Source organism: Neoarius graeffei, chromosome 6, assembly GCF_027579695.1.
Source record: "Neoarius graeffei isolate fNeoGra1 chromosome 6, fNeoGra1.pri, whole genome shotgun sequence".
Lineage (NCBI taxonomy): Eukaryota > Metazoa > Chordata > Actinopteri > Siluriformes > Ariidae > Neoarius > Neoarius graeffei.
The window spans coordinates 99,245,916-99,259,586 of record NC_083574.1 but is presented as its reverse complement, the minus strand read 5'-3'; the positions used below and the strand labels follow the sequence as shown (position 1 = coordinate 99,259,586).

At 39.0% G+C, this 13,671-nt stretch overlaps 1 long non-coding RNA gene across 1 annotated transcript; it reads left to right on the top strand.

Moving 5' to 3' along the window:
* The first annotated feature begins 2,227 nt into the window (after nucleotides 1-2,227).
* Nucleotides 2,228-13,124, top strand: LOC132888196 (uncharacterized). The gene is made up of 3 exons (XR_009654915.1): nucleotides 2,228-2,392; nucleotides 2,592-2,753; nucleotides 12,332-13,124. It is a non-coding gene; the product is annotated as an uncharacterized LOC132888196 (long non-coding RNA).
* The last annotated feature ends 547 nt before the right edge of the window (nucleotides 13,125-13,671 follow it).

The window sequence follows — 13,671 nt, the reverse complement described above, 5'->3', positions numbered from 1 at the left end:
AAAGGGTATCAGGCCTGGTCAGGCCTGTTGAGCACGTGTTTTCTCAGTAACAAAAGATTCCACACTCATAACGTTACCAAAAACTCACTGAAACCTTGATAAGGTCAAAATGTATGATAAGGAAATTAGTGTTAGTCAAGAGAGAGAGAGAAGCATGCGCAGCCTATTAAACAATTGAGAGAACACAGAACCAAAATAAATCAACACGCTGCGTGTCTAACAGTGTAACATAAACCTGGGTTTAAATTCACACTATTTCAAATAAAAGCAAATTCCTAAGACTATCTTAATTATGCCCAAATGCCAAAATCTTACTTAATCCTGCCTTTAGCAAGATATGAAGAACTATTCGCCGGTGTAGTTTCGGGCCTCGCCGTGGGAGCACGTGAGCCGCTCGTGATGGAGGCGCAGAAAACTTTCGGGTCCAGCGGAGCACTTGGGTGGTTCCCGTGGAAAGCAGAGGATTCTTGGTCCGAACCTCAGCGTTCGTGAGGAAAAGTCTCTGATCAGAATAAGATGCACAGCGCTTTTGAGTTAAAAAGGATTCAATCGCTTCTTAACTTTTAACTGCCTGGGCTGCAGTCGTGACGTCACTTCTAATACAAGTAAACCGGTTGTAACTCAGGTTGAGTTTAAAGATCGCGCGACTCTAGAGTTTACCTTTGCCAAGGGTAAGTAAGAAAATCGCGCTGAGTGATGGATCTTGCAAGAAAGAAGACGTCTTTTTGATGGAGAGCATCCCTTTATGCGTCCAGACTCGTCGGAAACCGGACGCGAGAGACAACATGGCGGAGCTTCCGCTTGGATTTATGCGTGCATGGCAGACTGACGTAGGTGATCCCGCCCACGCGTGACGTAGGTCACACGGAAGTTGCCTGGGAATTGTAGTTCTGACACAAGATGGCGGCATGATACCTACAATGCCTAGTGACTTAAGTTCAGACAGGACGGTCCTATCAGGCTTAAGTGCCATATGCCTGAGGGACAGGAGTTTCAAACGGTCATAAGCTGTATTCCCACTGTCTGGTCTTTTGCGAACATTTCCCATCTGCTTCCTCCCTGGAACGACAAGCTCTGAACCAGGGTGAGGCTGGACATCCATACAGATCATAATATCTAGTAAAATGGACTGTTCCGGAGCCACCAGGAAAGTCAAGCCTCGATCACTCCATAATACAATCGCCCATCGAACTCAATATTTATGCGAATAGGGAACTTGAAACCGGCTGTTTTGGAGCCATGGCGTTTCGTTTTCCTTAAATCTAGCTTTTAAAAGCTTGAAAGCAACTATCAATGTAATAAAAGTAAAGAACAAACACAGAGCTCTTACAAACGTGGTGGCTATGTTGGCGCCTGTGCAGTGTTTTTGTTTTTTTTGTTTTTGTTTTTTTTTGTGGGGGGGGGACTGGTGAAGATAAACTGCCCTTTAGGTGTGAATGAGTGTGTAAAAGTGTGTGTGCATGGAGCCCTGCAATGGACGGTACATTAAAGAAAACCATACTGTAATTCACCACAAGCTTTCTGACAGTAACACACACTGGCTCAGCACTAGTAAACAGCTGTAAACATCTGTCAGCACTAATACTGAACAGATGGTGAAAACATAAATTAAAAACTGTTATTTTTAACAGTTTTAAAAGAGGCTAATATTACCCAAAATAATATTTACATTTTATTTACATTTACTTCATCATTCCATCCTTTACACTTCTATCTTACAAATAAGAAAAGTCACAGCAGCTCACAAAAATACACTGAATTATCAGTCTAGTGATTGGCGTTGTTAACTTTCAGATATAAGACATACAGTTTTGCATGTTTATGATTTTTGTTGTATTTAATTTGCTCAAGCTTCATATGTTCACATATGTTTCCTTACACTGAATGACAAAGGTGAAACTCGTATTGTGAAAGGAGCAGAAGTGGATGTGGTCGTTCGAGGGGAGGAAGATGGAGGTTGCCATTAAAATGTGTCAATAAAACTTTTGAAGAGGGTCTTATTGTCATGGAACAGGCATAAGGTCCAAATAAGTTCACAAAAGGCAGCACAATTAGTGTGTGTGTGTGTGTTTTCTGGGGGGCAATGTAACCACAATACTCCCTTAGTGTACATGAGGTAACACTTGGATAAAAAGAAATCAGAATTAAAAAAAAAAATTCATCTCAGGTCTCTTTTCTTTTTTTCTGTCCTGATGGACGAAATGCTGTTTCCTTTCTGCAGACTGAGGAACAGCGTCAGTGAGAAATCCTGCACTGCTTTGGCTTCAGCTCTCTGTACAAATCCATCACACATCAGAGAGCTGGATCTGCGTTGGTGTAAACTGGGAGACTCAGGAGTGGAGAAGCTCTGTGATCTACTGAAGAAACACGAGTGTAAACTGGAGACACTGTGGTGAGTAACTCAGTGATGAAACACTGAACTGAGATCACAATCTTTAATAGTTTTCTGTGAATCAGAGCTTTCCAGATGCACACGAACAAAACTGACAAGCTCTTCATCTCTGTATTAACATCTGTGTTTGTGTTACATTCATGATGAGTTCATGAATCTCTTCATGTTCACACGTATGTCATTATCTTCCTGTCTGCAGGTTATCTCAGTGCAGAATAACAGAGAGAGGCGGTGCTGCTCTGACTGCAGCTCTGAGCTCAAACTCCTCACATCTGAAAGTGCTGGATCTGAGTGGGAATGAACTAAAAGATTCACTCACACAGCTCAAGGAGTTGCTGAAAAGTTCAGGAGGCGAACTAATGTAAGTGAACTTAACACACACAGGACTGAATGTATATTTCCTCTAAAATATAATGTAAGAGCAAGAATGTCATGTCTGTTCGAGTAATGTAATGGGACAAATCAACAGAATGTACCGATGATAATCGTATTGACAGAAGCCAGGGGCGCCGCTAGAAATCTTGGACCCTATGAAAGATTACAATTTAGGGCCCCCCGGTAAAATTTTCAAGCGCAAGCTACTGAATTTGAAGTCTGTTTTTGGCTGGCACTTCTACTTTACTGTGCATGTGATCAGCTACCTAGCAAGTTTAGGTGATACAATTATTTGGTATATGAACATTTTAAATGCAGAACTGTCAGAATTAGACTGAATAGACTGTTGCCTTAAAATTAAAATTCCATGATATATATGGAAGATATATATATTTTATTTTATGAGCAACTATTATTAGGCCACTCAGTAGCCTATGGAGTTCCTTCAATCCAAATGTTTGTGTTGAGAGAAACTGCATGCATCACTGTATCAGTATGGACTTATAACATTCTGTATGACATTATGGAGACTTCAGAGCCCTCCAGCAAACATCATCAATAATCAGGATTACAAAATGTATTCCTTTGTTTTCTCCATTTATTGACTTATTGTATGTGATCAAATGTACGCCTTGACGAATAACTACACTAGTTTTTTGATACAGTTACAGAGTGCACTGCAAGAAATCCACTAAGTGTTTTTGGTTTCTTTTAGGCATCACACATTTATTAGAAAACACAGCAAATGTTCAAATATTCAAGTTAAATACTTAGCAACAGTATCAATAAATCCACACATGAACAATAGCAATGATATATATGACCACAGCTAATGTGCAAAATATTCAAGTTAAATACTTAACAATATCAACAAATCCACACATGAACAATGGCAAAACATCTAGACTCAATTATACAATAAAGATACCTATGAAAAAAGGTGATTTTTTTTTTCACACAGTGTTCTCAACTTTCATGGCCTGAGGAGGGCGCTGGCTCTGAACTATCCATAATGTGCAGAATACAGAATCTGTTATAAATCCACTGAGATACTACTGAGACAGTAATGCATGCAAGTTCTCTCGACACATGAACATTTTGATTGAATGAACTCCATACTAAGTTACCTAAGAATAGTTGCTCATAAAAGAAAGAAATGTCTTTTCATTTTAATGTCAGTCTTAATAGTCTAATGCTGCTTACTGTAGCCTAGCAATTAAAATAGTTTTTAACCCTAAATCCTTTATTCATGGATTGTACTGCTCACCTCCTCCTAGGATTTGGGTTGAGGGCTGGGGTCCTATTCCTGAGGCTGAATCTGTGTATGTTGAGGGCACCTCATTAGTTTTGAAACCAGTTATTAGCACCAGTATCATGTACTGTAGGCTAGCCTAATATTTTATCTCACGTATTAGCCCAGTAGGCTAGTTTACTGCACAAGTTTAGCTAGTTCTGTGCACAGTGGCGTGCACAGACATTTTGGGGGGCAAGTGCTCTGGGGGGAAAAAAGGGCACTTTTTTGCGCATGTGGAACACCTTATTATAAAAGTCTGAGATTTAACCCTCCTCTTGTGTTCGGGTCGCCACTGACCCGTTTTAGTTTTTAAAGGTGTAAAACAACCACTTAATGTTAATTTATTACATCAAGGCTTTTTGACTTTGCCAGGAATCTCTAGTTGAACAAAATAGAAAAATAAATTTTTGTTTTCCTAAATCTGAAAATGGTCTAGCAAAAAATATAATACTTATGTGCAGTTGTTTCTGTATGCGACGGGCTACTTCACGACAAAATTACAGCTTGGGCTTAGAGGGCAAACAATACATTTTCACTCGATTCATGTGTTACCTGGCTGGTGGGGCAGGGGAAGAGCTGACTGACTCCCCGATGTGTTGTCTGCGCTACGACAAGGCCGTGGCTTCCAGGACGCTATGCTGCTGCAACCTCACATTGAATGCACTGCACGCTTGTTCACGTGACAGAGCAAGAGAGACAGAGGTCCGGTGTGTGTGTGGAGGGGGCACACATCGGGACATTATTTTCACACACGCTTTTAATGCCGCGGCTTTTCTAAAAGATCATGTCGACATTGGCCTCAGTAAACTGTAAAAAAAAAAATTCAAAAGGGCACTTTTTTGGACAGTGGGCAGAGGGGCAGGTGCTTGAGCACCACCTCGTGTCTATCTGTGCACGCCACTGTCTGTGCAGACCTTCTACATTAGTCATCTGATCTTCCATGGCAATAAACGTGAAGTATTTAAATAAAATGACACTGCACTGCTGATTGAAAAGGCAAGGCAAGTTTATTTATATAGCACATTTCATACACAGTTGCAGTTCAATGTGCTTTACAGAGGTAAAAGCAAAACAGTAAACAATAGAAAATAAAATTACATAAAATAATTTTATTTTTATTCTAATATATAATATTATAAGAATTAAACAATAGTAGAAATAAAATAATAAAATGAAGTAGAAGTTCAAATAGGGGGAGAAAAAGAAAAAAAAGAAACCAGCAGAATAAAATAGAATAAAGTTAAAGTAAATTTGAAACATGCAGAGACTTTAAAAGTAAAGATTATAAAACATGTAAAAAAGACAATATTAATTATTTAACAGAAAGCATCTGAAAACAGCTTGGTCTTTAACCTAGATTTGAAGCTGCCAACAGCAGGAGCATTTTTGATGTCCTCTGGCAGTTGGTTCCATAGCTGCACTGCATAGTAGCTAAAAGCTGCTTCACCACACTTTGTTTTAACAACAGGTTTTAAAAGTAAATTTTTCTGTTTCGATCTGGTAGATCTGATTGGGTTTGGCCGCTGCAACATATCAGAGAGGGAATTGGGCCCTGTACCATTTAGAGATTTGTACACCAGCAGCAATGCTTTAAAGTCAATTCTGTAGCTTACTGGAAGCCAGTGAAGGGACCTTAGAATTGGAGTAATGTGCTCTGTTCTTTTTGTTCGTGTGAGAACCCTAGCCGCTGCATTTTGAACCAGCTGAAGTCGTTTGATGGGTTTTTTTGGCAGGCCTGTGAAAAGGCCATTGCAGTAATCAACCCTACTAGAGATGAAGGCATGTATCAGTTTTTCCAGATCATTTTTTGACACAAGTCCTCTTAGTTTGGAAATGTTTTTTAGGTGATAAAATGCCGTTTTAGTGATTGCTTTCATGTGACTGTCAAAGTTTAGCTCGCCGTCAATGAAAACACCAAGATTTTTAACCATTTCTTTAGTTTTAATCCCTTTTGTGTCAAGAATAGTGGTAATACTGAGTCTTTCATCTTTTTTTCCAAATAGAATTACTTCTGTTTTATCTGTGTTCAGCTGAAAAAAATTTTGTGACATCCAGCTGTTGATTTGATCGATACACTGGTAGAGACATTCAAGGGGGGCATAATCATTAGGTGATAAAGCAAGATAAATTTGGGTGTCATCTGCATAGCAGTGATACAAAATTGAATTGTTATTGATAATTTGCCCAAGTGGGAGCATATAAAGGTTGAAAAGTAATGGTCCAAGAATCGACCCCTGGGGGACACCACAGGTCAAGGGCACTGACGTTGAGGAACAATTTCCCATGGTAACAAAGAAGCTTCTATCTTTTAAGTATGAATTTAACCAGTTGATAACTTTACCAGTCAATCCAACCCAGTGTTCAAGTCGATATAGCAGTATGTTGTGATCAACAGTATCAAAAGCTGCACTGAGGTCCAGTAATACCAGGACCGATGTTTTGCCTGCATCAGTATTAAGACGTATGTCATTTATAACTTTAATCAGCGCTGTTTCAGTGCTATGATTGGCACGAAATCCTGACTGAAAATTATCAAAACGGCTGTTTGATATCAAGAAGGCAGTTAATTGATTGAAGACAATTTTTTCAAGGATTTTCCCGATGAATGGTAAATTTGATATTGGCCTGTAGTTATTTAATACTGAAGGATCCAGATTATTTTTTTTAAGTAGGGGCTTTACAACGGCTTTTTTCAGGGACACAGGAACAACGCCAGTCTCCAGGGATGTATTTATAGTTTGAAGCACATCTGTAATTATAAGATGAAAAACAGACTTAAAAAAGTTGGTGGGCAGAATGTCCAATTCAGATGTTGAGGAACTGAGATTTTGTACAGTTTTTTCAAGAGTCTCATAATCAATTAAACAAAATTCTGACATTGTGTTGAAGTTATCTATCTGTGTCATTGGTGATTGCAGTTTTTCAATTTTTTGCAACTGAGATATATTATGAGCAATATTCTGCCGTATTTGATCGATTTTACCTTTGAAAAAGGATGCAAACTCATTGCATTTATTAACTGAGAGAAGTTCAGGTGCTAATTGTGGTGTGGGATTAGTTAGCTTCTCTACTGTTGAAAATAGCACATGGGCATTGTTCATATTCCTGCTGATGATGTTGGAGAAGAAAGACTGTCTTGCTTTACGAATTTCATAATTATAATTACAAAGCATCTCTTTATGGATTTGATAATGGATGTGAAGTTTAGATTTGCGCCATTTTCTTTGTCTTCCTACATTCTCTCTTTAGCAGTTTAACAGCTGGGTATTGCTTCCATGGTGCTTTCTGCTTATCATTGACTCTTTTGATTTTGAATGGAGCAATATCATCCATAATTTGGGTCATATTTAAATTAAAAATTTCCAGTAAATCATCTACAGAGTCTGACATTTTGGTTGAGTTTTGAGAGAGAGCTTGCTCAAAGAGAGCACATGTGTTGTCTTTTATGACTCTCCTACCCATAGTCGTTGAGCTGTTCTGAATGTGAGGAGATGTAGAAACATCAGAGAAAACAGAAATGATCGAATAAGGCAAGATCAACAACAGTAGTAGAAACAGTAAGACCCTTTGCGATGACGAGGTCAAGGGTATGACCACGAGAGTGGGTCGGCCCCTGTACATGTTGTACTAGGTTGAAGTTGTCAATAAGTGCAAGTAGTTCTTTGGCATAAGTGTTATCAGTATTATCTACATGCAAATTAAAATCCCCAGATATAATAAGACAATCAAACTCTAAGCAAATGACTGACAACAGTTCACCAAACTCTTCAAGAAAGACTTTGGCTGAATGTCTCGGAGGCCTATAAATAGTTAATATGTTAGGAGAGCATGTAACAAGTGCACATAAGTGTTCAAAGGATGTAAAATCACCAAGTGAGGATTGTTTACATTGAAAAGAGACTTTGAATAGATTTGCGATCCCTCCACCTTTCCCTTGTCGGGTAACATTCAAAAAATTAAAATTTGGGGGAGCTGCTTCAATAAGGGTGGTAGCACTATTTGCTTGATCCAGCCAAGTTTCAGTTAGAAGCAAAAAATCAAGATTGTGTTTGCAGATAAGATCATTAATTAAAATGACTTGTTTAAAAGTGATCTAACGTTCAGAAGAGCTAGCTTTACAGAAAGTCTAGAAGTAATATCTGCTTGTGCACTCTGATGTTGTTTTAAAACAGGAAGGAGATTAGATTGGTTTACCCCCAGGGTTAAATGTGCTCTATGTTTTCTATTTCTTATCAACACAGGAATAGAGAATGGCATAGGCACATTGGGTCCCTGCTGGTTTTCAAAACTACACCCATTTGCAGGGACCCAGAGTACATCAAACAAGACTTTCTAAATGTTCCATTTGGTTTGAGGGTGAAAGGACTGGAGATGACATGTATCTTTTGGATGGTGAAAAAGATTTGTAGCCAGCTGAAAGTCCTGGGCGAACACAATTTTGATGAACTGGGTACACTGCTTGTCGCGACAGATTTGGGCTGGAAAAAGAGAGTGTAGCCATTGGGAGCAATTTTTTCATGCTATTTGGGAAATCCATCCTGGGGGAAGATGGAGATGGCGAAATGAAGTCAGAAGAGCAAGAAATTGGTGAGTTCTTTGTAAAGCAGTTTGTCTCTGATTTTTGGCAGTCTGTCTTTGAATCTTGGCAGTCTGGCAGGTCAGATGTCTGTGTGTCCTTGATGACGACTTGCAAAGATGATTGTTTAGGCTTTGCAGAGGTATTGTTTTTTGTAACTATGTCAGTCTGCGACATCTTATCAACTGTTTTCCTCAATGCTGGCTGAGAAAAGATTGCAAGTCTGTACTGGTCTACTAAGACTTTGGCTCCAATCCAGCTGAGTTCAGTGCTATTTGGCTTGTAGAATTCTCTGCGATTCCAGAAAAGGTTAAAATTGTCTATGAAGTTCATACCAAATGAAAAACAAGCTTTTTCCAAGCCAGGTGTTAAGACTGAAGAGTCGAGAAAATGCAAAACTTCCTCTCGCTGGAAGTGGGCCGCTAATAAAAGATTGTATTCCAGTCTTATAGAGCTCAGAAAAAAGTTTTCTGAAATCATCTTGGACAAACAGCTGTTCTCTGAAAACATCATTTGCTCCCACATGCACAACAATACGTTTAATAGTTTTATGCTCGGACATGAGTTTCAAAATGCTGTCTTTGGTGTCAGAGATGGATGCATTTGGAAGGCAGCAAATAATCATCCCATGACCTTTTAATTGTCTTACAGTGGAATCACCAAGAACAAGGGTTGTGGGATCAGGTGGTGTTACGAGCTGCTTTTTGCCTCTTCCCACAGCTCTTCGATCTTGGTGCGATCTCTTTTTACGATGCGTTTGTCCGCTTGAAAAATCCTCTTCCACATCCCTGAGGCATTCAAATTTGTTCTGAAGCCTTATGGGCTGTGGATTTTCCATAGGATTGTAGATCCTATTGTAATTTGTAGAACGAGCTGGTGTTGAAGTAATTTTCTTCTGTTTTTATTTTTGGGCTTGCCACCCATCATTTGCCAGTTTTCTGTACTCACATTTTGCCCAGCTTGATTGATGATTTCAGCCACTCGATCTGCAATGCCATCAGTCTGTCGGAGTGCAATCTCTGCATTCTCAGCCACTGTTTCTGTACTCCTTTCCTGAGATATCGCTTTTAATTTGCCCGTCTTTGGCAGAGCATCAATCTTTGATTCCAGAATAGAAATCCTCTGTTCTAGTTCCATGCATTTTCTGCAGGATTTTTTGCCCCCTGGCATTTTGTTTTAAAAACTAACTTCTTATAAAGATGAAAAATAAAATGAAAAAATAGTGGAAATTAAATGAGAAAGTAAAGTATAGAAATAAAGATCAAGAAAGCAGGAGCAAAGCAAAGAAGCGTCCTACTCGCTTGAGTAGGAGGAGCAGAAAAAAACCATTCCCCACAACTGAATGAATAAAGCAAGATGATGTGTACAAAAGTGAACACTTTAATGGAAGGTGCAACAAGCTGTTCAACACAGCAATATGGCCAAACTGTCAGAATGGTATGTTAAACAGAAACAAAAAAGAGACAAGTGATTTGAGAATATATACTACGGAAGCCGTGAGAGGCCCTTCATATAATCCTTTTTTTTTTTTCACCTTGTTATCCCGAGATAACGACATAATTAATTCAGGATCTCAAGAAAACAACACAACTAATTCGAGATCTCGAGAAAAAAACGTTATTCCGAGATCTCGAGAAAACAAAACAATTATTTCATGATCTCGAGTAAACAGCTGAGAAATGGTTCATTCAGGTGCACCAAGAGACTTGTGATATGCTGACTTTGGGGCTATTTCTCATTCTGTATAGACGCAACTTTGGTCATTAGAATGTCTGGAATAATCGATCACCTAATAAGGCAATATTTTGATCAGGGGTTGACACAGGGAGAGATTGCATTAAGTCTTTTAATAAGGGATAATTTCAAAATTAGTCCGCGGCACTTCCGCAGAAGACTGGCCCGGCTTCGTCTCTACCGACGGAGATACAGTGATCCAGCTGAGATCATGAAATAATTTTGTTTTCTCGAGATCTCGGAATAACGGTTTTGTTTTCTCGAGATCTCGAATTAGTTGTTGTTTTCTCGAGATCCTGAATTCATTATGTCGTTATCTCGGGATAACAAGGTGAATAAAAAAAGATTATATGAAGGGCCTCTCACGGCTTCTGTAAATATACACTCAAACAAAACAGCAATAAAAGAGGAGAGGGGCGACAGCCCGAGGAAAGCCCCCACAGGAGCGCACAGCATTTGCAACATAGGCTACCCAACTCAGTACAAGAACAAAACACTTACAGCGTGTGCAGTAGGCTTCATGCACATTGTTCTGCATCGGAGGAAGGGGTAGGTGCCCTGTAAATCTTTGGAAAAGGTACATTTTCTTTTCGGCATAATTGCTGCGGCATTACTGCTGCTAGCTGCTAGACAAAGAACGCGCCAGTTAATGTTTATTTTATTGTTGCATGGCAACACGTTCTGTTGTCTGGAATAATGTGGCTAAATAAACACCCATGCCACAGGGCCAGGGGGCAGTAACCAGGAAAGTTTGCGATTCCTGTCAATTCATCAAAATAGTAAATGCAGACATTTCTCCGCTAATGATTCCCACGCTGCTCAGTTGCAAACATCGCGAGTGGCGAAAACCGGGACATATCCGTGTCCCGACAGACTTTTGTCGGGACTTGGGACACACAACCCCAAATCGGGACTGTCCCGCTAAAACCGGGACGTCTGGTCACCCTAGGTTAAAATGAAATCTGCTAGTCTATCATTAGCTAGCATGCTGTAATGGCATCGAGTGTCAGTGAATAATAGACTACCTTTCTTTGGGAAAAACTGAGTCACCAATTGTCGACCCTTTTTCTCCCTTTCTGCTGCTTCTCCTTCCGTTTTTGAAATCCGGACTTCATAATTTATCTCACCACCATCACACCTGCTCCTGCTTAGCAACTTCTAGAATGTTGCTCTGTTGCGCACACAGAAAAACCGGCAGCTGATCTGAGCTGCGCTAATAGCGGCGCTGTGCTAATAGCGCTGTGCACACACGGAGCTACACATTTCACTGTCCCCGCTCAGAATCAGACTGTACCATTAGTAAAAAGGGAGGAGGGGTGAAATGACAATATCATAAATAATTCAAGGATATAGCAAATCATAACCATGTATAATTTGCATATTTTAACAGATGAAATGAAATTTTATTTCAAAAACTTACACAAGGCAATACTATTAAAATAATATTAATATCCCTCACAGGCCCCCCTGTCAGTGCCAGGCCCTTAGAATCGTCCTAACTCCCCCCCAGCGCCGCCCCTGACAGAAGCGCATAGAATATCCCATCAGAACTCAATATCACAATTCAAACATAATGCTAACAATCACTGCATGCTAATTGTTAGTTGTGGCTGTAATTTGATTGGTGTACACTAAGTACACTTTGAACTGAGCTGTTACTGTTCTACACAGAAATACCGCTGCAGTTTTACTTTCATTTCAGCAGGAATAACAGCTTACACGAGTCCAACATGCTCTAAACTCACTCACTCTCACACACACACAATGATCAACTGTTCGTTTACATTTATTTTTATACTGTATTTACTGAAGTGCGAATGTGATTTAACCAAATGTGATTTATTTTAAATATTTTAATAAAGTGATAATTACAAGGGAAAACAGATATAGTTCCTGAGTAAGATAATTTATATTGATCACAATGTTGAAACCTGTCTTTTTTTCTGTTTTCATCTTACAGATGATATTAGACCACATGGGAGAAAATGAAAGCTCTTGGGTTTGCTATTACACGTTACGTCTCTGGTATTAGAAATTCTGATCAGCAGCCGACTTTAGAAAGTGAGTCGTCGACACTGCAGCATGACCAAAGAGAGGGAAAAATGGAACTCGTCCCACAGTGAGGAAGCAGTGTGGACAATGTCTCCAGCGAGCCAGACCAGGGCAGGAGGGGGAACACAACAAAAGACTGCACAGAGAAAAGTCACACCAGTAGTTCACAGAATCTACAAAATAAAGGCTACACAAGCGTTCCCACCTCCAAATCACAAAACAACATGGACTAGAAAAGAACAAAAAAACTCCCTCACCAATACAGGCTACAAACATCCTGGTGACTGATGCTCAGATTTCATTCAGTCCATTTACTGAAAAGGAAGTTTGTTCTGGTTTCTGTTCCTTTCTTCTGCAAAGGAACTTTCAGAGCTGAACACAGTGAACGGGTTTGTTTAATAAATATCACATGGACAACTTCATTTGTAATGAAAGCACCGATAACCCTCACTCTCTAATCCCACACACACTGAAACACACATTATGGGAAGAATGTTAGAAAGTCGGACTCTGCTGTCGTTCTCATTCACACACACACAGACTTTTTGTTTGTTTTTTAATGAATTAATTTTGTTACGAAAATATGCTTATAATAATTTTTTAAAATATCTGGAATATTCTTCTGTGTCTTTACACTAAGGCTACAATGAACAATTTTTTTTATTAATTTTTTTAATTAGTTGATTGCACTAATGATTTGTTTTAAATTAATCTATTGATTTTTTTTATTAGTCAATTAATCCTTTGGTGAGCTTATCAATAAATAATAACCATAACTTCTACCTTTTAATCTTTCAAACTTTTATTCAAACATTTATCCATAAAAATACTTTAACTCTTCCTGAGACACAAAAATCAGTGACATTTTCACATGAAATCTATGAATGAAGGAACCATTTCAAACTGTAACTTTTACCTCATGATATTATTCATCACAACACTTTAGATTTATGCAGTGTAGGCCTCATTAGGAAAGATGTTGTTTACTATATCATGCTATTAATTACCGTAAATAGTGTTGAGTTGGATTTATTTCAACGGCTTGTGCTGATTGTAATCAGAAATGAACTTGTATTATTTATCTGTAAAAGGTTTGTTTATACTGACTGACAGTGTAATGTTAATGGAAATTACCTGCTTACAGTGAGGATAGAGCAGATGTTCATGACTTGGATGGCGACACTGCTTTCCAGAACAAGGCTGAATTTAACTCCTTATTTGCATAATAATCTCATCTCATTATCTCTA